Below are 7,046 nucleotides of genomic sequence, written 5' to 3' on the forward strand. Positions count from 1 at the left end.
TCTTGTGAGTAACAAATAAATTATATTCATATGTGCGCATTTATATATAATTCTAGCTCTCCTCTCAGTCAGGGGTTTCGAAGCTGCACTGGATAGGAAGGGACCATAGAATGGAAGATTATTCTCTGCTCCCCCTTGATCCCCAAACCCAAGGAAAGCCTCACAAGAGTGATGGGGGAGAGGAAAATAATTTTCCAACATCTCTTCTTTTGCACACTTATTGTCAAATGACAATGTCACAGTTTTTGAAATGCCCTAAGCAGGTGCACAGGGCCCTTTCTGCAGAAAATAACTTTGGGGGTAAAGGGGGGAGGTGCAAGTGTGAGTGTGTGTGTCTGTTCTTAAAAAAATTAAGTGGCCAAAAGCAGGGGGCTTTGAAAGTGAATTAATTCTCTGCTAGAAAAACTGAGCTGTAAAAACCTAGGGATTAGTAATCCCAGACCCTGCTGTAGCAGAAGACGCTTCGCGCCCCAAAGCCAGGAGAGTAAGAAATGTTACTTGTGCTGGGGCACCTGAGTGGCTCAGTCAGTTAAGTGTCTGACTTCGGCTCAGGTCATGATCTCGTGGTTCGTGGGTTTGAGCCCCGCGTCAGGCTCTGTGCTGACGGCTAGCTCAGAACCTGGAGCCTGTTTCAGATTCTGTGTCTCCTTCTTTCTCTGACCCTCCTCTGCTCACGCTGTGTGTGTCTCTCTCTCTCAGAAATAAATAAAAACATTTAAAAATATTTTTTAAATGTTATTTGTGCTAATGTAAGTGAACCTAGTTTCTAGCCCGAGTTCCCATTTCCCTGAAACTCATTTTCAGCCAATCTGGCACTGGGTTGGCTCCAGCTTGGGGCTGTGCGGGGCTGACATGTGGCTGAGAATCTGTCCGGCTCCGGTCATCTCCCCCACGAGGCCAGCGATGTCCTCAGTTCATGTCGGTCTTGCTCCTGAACCACTCCCACTGGCCCATGGAGGACCCTTCCTTCACCCCTGCCTCCCACCTCATTATGGGTCTCTCCCCCACTTCTCTGCCACCCTGCCCCCACCCCACTGCTCCTCTTCAGCACCCAGAGCCAGCTGGCCGTCTCCGTGCCTCTGGGGCCACTCAAACTCCCTGGGCCTGCACACGCCATGCCCCCCCATTTCTGCCCCTCGGCTCCGGCACCAAGATAAGCAAAGGGCTGTTCTGGGGCCAGACCCCGGTGTGGGGGATAGGGGCACTCTCAGGGGTGTGGGGGATGGAGGCACTCTCAGGGGTGTGGGGGAGGGGGCACTCTCACGGGGATGGGGGATGGGGGCACTCTCAGGGGTGTGGGGGATGGGGGCACTCTCAGGCACCAGTTCTGGGGAAAGCCCTCCCCCTCACTTCTCCACTCAATCGCCCCCCACAGTGGTCCAGCCATGGGGGAGGGACAGCTGGCCACATCTGTGGCCCCGGAACTGCAGTCAGGACATGAAGACAGGGTCCGGCGCTGCAGAGAGACTTCGCCTGTCCTGAACATCCGCTACATCCGACACTGTGGAAAGTCTCATTTTCTCTTATTCTTCTTTGTTACAAAGTCTAGGGAATAGAAAGAATTTTCTTCCCTTCCCGGGGCGCTCGGGTGGCTCAGTCGGCTATGCATCTGACTCTTGATTTTGGCTCAGGTCATGACCTCACGGTTTGAGGGTTCGAGCCCCCCCGGGTCGGGCTCTGCGCTGACAATGCAGAGACCGCTTGGATTCTCTCCCTCCCTCACTGCCCCTCCCCGCTTGCTCACACACACGATCTCTCTCTCAAAAAACAAAAAGAAAAGAATTTTCTCCAGTACGCCCACCACGCTCCCAGGGAGGCCAGCTTTAGTTGGGGTTTGTTCCTTCCTTACTGCCCACGGGACGGGCTGGGGAGTAGGTTTTAGGGTTTGAATCTCTGAAGAATAGGGTTGGTCAGGAAGTTCTCTGAGGACACCCTAAACAGGCCTTGTTTTTGAGTAGCCCAAGGGGGCTCCTCTGGTTACCCCCAAGGGCCAGGGTGGGAGAGACTCTGGGCCCCAGGGAGAGACGAGGGGCCAGGCGCGAGCCTGCCTCCACCAGGGCGGGAAGCGCTTTTGCAGGCTCCGTGGGAGGACACTGGGACCGCCAGCACGCAGGGCACCGGGCCGGCTGAGGGCTGCCTGCAGGTCACTGTGGAGGCCGGTCACCCGTGTGCATGGCCTTGTTCCCGGGGTGCTCTGGCCTCGGGGAACGGAAGGAGCACAGCCACCCAGGAAACTTCCAGTGGAACCCAGGCAGGGAGCTCACTGGATGGTGACCAGAATGGCCTCACCTGCCTTTCCTTGGGTCTCTTCTTATGCCCTGGAATCTTGACACGATCCCCAGGAAGAGAAGGTGGCCGGGGCGACCAGGGGGGATGTTCTGGCCTAGGGGACGAGTTGGGGCCAGGCAGGATTTGATGTAGAAACACAAAGAAATGAAACTTTTCTTGCATCTCAAGTACTAAGGAGTGGTTTGCGTTTTACAAGTATTATCCAGTCTCTAGGATTTTCCCTTGTTTACAAGAAATGAAGAAAAAGAAATCAAGGCTGAGGGCAGATCAGTAACACCCCAAGTTCACGGAGCCTGTGTCTATCAGAGGCCACTGTCAGACGCAGGTTTGTCTGAGTGCAGAGAACACAATCCTCCAGCTTCCTTTCGATACCAGGAGACACTGACTAGCACGTGGCTGTTGAGGGCAGGGTACCTGGGCTGGTGTTGGGTCTAGAGACGGACATTTCTCCCTGGTATCACCCTGCCAGGAACAGACTGCTCTCAGGGATTCTTCCAGACCTAGCAGGGGAGAGGCCTTGCCTGCCACATCACAGCCACCACCTGGAACATGAGCATGGCAGGCAGGGTCTGTACCCTCCCAAAGGTTTGGAGAATGGCATGGGGAAATGTGTGTTAAAACACTTTTTCAATCTCAAGTGCTTGTGGTAGGCTGTATAAGCACCCCTACCCCCGGCAAAGATATCTACATCCTAATCTCTGGAACATGTGAATGCAGTCTTAGATGGCCAAAAAAGACAGACACAGAGAGAGAAAAAGAGAAAGAGAGAAGAAAAGGAAAAGGATTTCTAGAGGTGTGATTAAGTTAAGGATATGGCGATGGGGAAATCATCTGAGATTCTTCTGTGGTCCCCAAACGTAATCACACATAACCTTAGATGAAGGAGGTGCAGGGGCATTCTACACAGAGACTGACAGAGGACAAGGCAGTGTGACCTCAGGGGCAGAGACTGGACGTGGCCACAAGCCAAGAGATGCCAGCAGCCAGCAGAAGCTGGAAGGCGGACGAGGTGGATCCGCCCCGGGAGCCTCGGGAGGGAGCCCAGCCCTGTCCACGCCTTGATCTCACGGGCCCGTGAGACTAGTTTGGGCATTCTGGCCGCCAGCACCATCTGCGAATAAGCTCCTGTTGTTTTAAGTCACCAAGCTTGTGGTCATTTGTCCCAGGTGTCCAGGGATGCCGAAATGGCGCTACACGCCAAAAAAGAAGGAACGTTCCCTGAGAAAGGGAAGTTCTGAGATGCTCACGCGGAAAATCCAAGCCGGTCTTGCCCACACTGCACAAGGATTGTGTTGGGAAACCGAAAACTCTCTAGCCACAGGATTTCAGGGGTCATTGGATAATTGCTCGAACTTTCATTTCATCTTCCTAAACATCCCCATTGAAATTGGGCCTGTGCTCACCCTCACACACGGCTGGTACAGTATGAAACAGTACATCCTCTCTAGAGGGGAGCCCAGCAATAGCTACCAGTACTTGTGGCCCAGCCATGGCACCTCTGAAGTGTGCCCTGATGATAGGACACATTTCAGCAACTCAGTGAATACACTTCGGCACGTCCGTGTGACGGAGCAAAAGGAACGGTGGAAATCTCTGTGGAAGTTATGGAATTGACTTCCAGATTTTTTGTTACTTAAATAAGAGCAAGATTTATAATAATTTTATATAGATGGCATATTACCTTTTATATTAGAAGGTAAAATTTAAACATATATATATATGCATGTAGATATGTGCTTATATTTTAAGAAAATACATGGGAATGAATAATCAAAAACTAATGAAAATGCCTATCTATAGAAAATCAATGGGAATGAGGGGGAAGGAAGGGACTGGGAGTGAGGTTTCTTTGTGAGCACTCTTTATATGGTGTTGGCTTTTGAACCATGTTTGTGTTTTACATATTTCAAAAATTAAGTCAAAAGGATGAACAAAGAAGTGAGCCTTCAAATCTAAGACAAACAGAAACAAGTGAATCTAAATGAATATCAAATGGGTAACACAACCACAATCTTCAGCCCAAGACTGAACCCAAAATAAAGAATTATCTCATGTAGTTCTTAAACTCAGTTCTCTGAGTCTACACTCTTAGCATGACTTCTTCTAAGGCCCAGAAGAGCTATGAAGAAATCTTCCAATTTAACTTGGTGAGTACTTTTGGGAGTAATTGTGACAGTATTCTGGCAGTGTTTTGGGTGCTTTGAGGGTAGAGCATGTGCCCAACAAGACTGGCGTTGATGAGAAGCACAGCTGTCCCTGTGCGAAGGGAGGTACAGCTATGCAATGAGGGATGACATCAATATGTCCATCGATTGGCAAAAATACAGAATGGTGTTAGGGCCCTGATTCTTCACTCCTCTCTGAGTCCATGCCCTTTGCCATGTGATTTGCAATTCCTCCCAAGAAAGAGGTAGAGGACACCTCCCTGATCTTGACTTTGGTTTGACCACGTATCTTGCTTTGGCCAATCAAGTGTTAGAGGCCACGATGTGGCCGACGGCGGGACAAGTGTTTGTGTAATTGGGCTTCCCCTTTTGTGCCTCCGCCACCACCACTGAAGAACCCAGTCCAGACAGCCTGACCCCCAGCAGCTCCCCAGACACGTGTGCGAGCCCGGCCAACATCAGCTGATCCCCAGCCAATCCAAAGATCCCTGAGAATAAGTGACTGTCCTCTTAAGCCACTGAGTTTTGGGTGGTTAGTTAAGCAGCATGTGTAAGAGCAAGGTTGATAAATGCAGTCAGAGGGTTTGTGGGTGAGGTAGCAGGAATAAAAGGGAAGTACAGGCACAGCGTGGGAACATCCCCTTCCTTCTGCCAAACACACCTGCTACTAACGTGTCCGTACGAGAATTACCGCTGTCATTTGGCAGCCAGGGCTAAGGCAGAACCCAGAGAACACTGTGAGCTCTGTAGCTGTGGATTTACAAGATGTAACTCAGATTTGTAAGAATTACACACACTCCGAGTTTAAAAAAAAAAAAAAAAAAAAGAATACAGGGTGCCTGGGTGGCTCGGTGCTAAGCCTTCAACTTTGGCTCAGATCATGATCTCAAGGATGATGTGTTCAAGCCCACGTTGGGCTCTGTGCTGACAGCCCAGAGCCTGGAGCCTGTTTCAGTTGCTGTGTCTCCCTCTCTCTCTGACCCTCCCCTGCTCATGCAGTCTCTCTCTCTCAGAAATATATTAAAAAATGTTTAAAAAAATGAATATTAAAAAAATTTAAACCACATAAATAAATAATTTAAAAAAGAATGTAATTAAGATCATCACATTTTAGAGTTGACCATACCCTTGTAGATTATTTCGTCCAATCCCTCATTTTAGATAGAAATTGAGGCCCAGAGAACACCAAAAAAGACAGCTAGGATGTAGTAGACCAGGGCAGAACCTGGATCTCCTCACTGTCTCTTTCCACCCTGTGGGGCTGCCGCCAAAGGCCACAGACCCTTTTGACCATAATGGGGAGACTCTTCTGTAAAACAGCCCAAGATTGAACCCAGAAGCTCCCAGACCCTGCCCATCTCATCTTTAAGTGAGCCAGGCTCCGCCTTTCCCCACCTGCAATCGCCATGGAGCCTCTGGCCGTGTGAGGGGTGCCTCCTCTCTGAGACCATGTTATGACCTGAAGGTGCTCAGGCCAGAGGCCGACCCTGAAAGATGTCATCAGGAGGGAGTAGCTGACTGCCTGGGCTCTCAATGTCTTTTAGTTGTGTCTTTGTTGAGTTTATGGAAATCTCCCCTGTTCTGCCTGGACAGAGAGTCAAGGTGCAGATAATATGACAAGAAGAAATAACATGAAGAGGAGAAAGTGAATTAAGAACCACTTCGGTAGGTCACAGATGGAAGTGGGACTCTCTTGGGAGGCCTTGCAGTGGCCTGGGGAGGAGCCAGCTGGACCAAGCATCCAAAGTGACAAGGACTAGCACTGTCATCACCAGGGGACCCCAGCTGGGCTACTTTACCCTCTCTGAGCCCGACTGGGCAGCCTTCCCTCTCTACCCCTCACAGGCTAGTGGGGTGGTTCCAATGATGGTGATGCTTTGCCAATGTCTAAGGGGAAAGTGACAACTGTCCTCTGTCCCAGGTAAGCTTGGGCCCTCTGTACTCCATGAACACACAGGATTTCTGCTGACACTCAGCCCACTCTTCCTCTGCAGGTGGTTCAGTCCCGATCACTCCTTCATTCATTCAAACGTTCAACCACTGCCTCTGGGATCCCTCCATTTCCCTCCACCGCCACGCTACTTGCAGCCATCCTCAGCCTCCCGCCCCACTCCCTGTCCATGGGGCCTGCCCTCCAGGATGCCCCCACCCTGCCAACAGGCCTCCCAAACATGCCCCGCTATTCCAACACAGAACACGTCTTCAACACAACCAGCCAGGCCCTGTGATCTGGACACCGGCCCTCACCAGCTTCTGTCTTATTCTTCTCTCGCCTCTTCTCAGACCAACCATGCCAGGCTCTACCTTCTCCTTTCTTCAAAGATGACCGATTGGTTTCTAAGGGCTGCCATCACAAGATACCACAACCTAGGCGGCTTAAAACAACAGAAACTTAACTCTTACACAGTTCTGGAGGCCAAAAGTCCAGACTTATGGGGTCAGCAGAGCCGTGCTCCCTCTAGGGGACAGCAATGTTCTTCCCTTTGCTGGAACGCTCTTCGTGCCCATCTTCCCACCCTCCTTCTTTCTATCTCTCGGCCCTACCTGCAGACTCAGGTCCAACCTCACCTGCTCCAGGAAGCCACCCCTGAT

This window comes from Hyaena hyaena, unplaced genomic scaffold (genome assembly GCF_003009895.1).
Source record: "Hyaena hyaena isolate Hyena2069 unplaced genomic scaffold, ASM300989v1 scaffold_129, whole genome shotgun sequence".
In the NCBI taxonomy this organism is placed as follows: domain Eukaryota; kingdom Metazoa; phylum Chordata; class Mammalia; order Carnivora; family Hyaenidae; genus Hyaena; species Hyaena hyaena.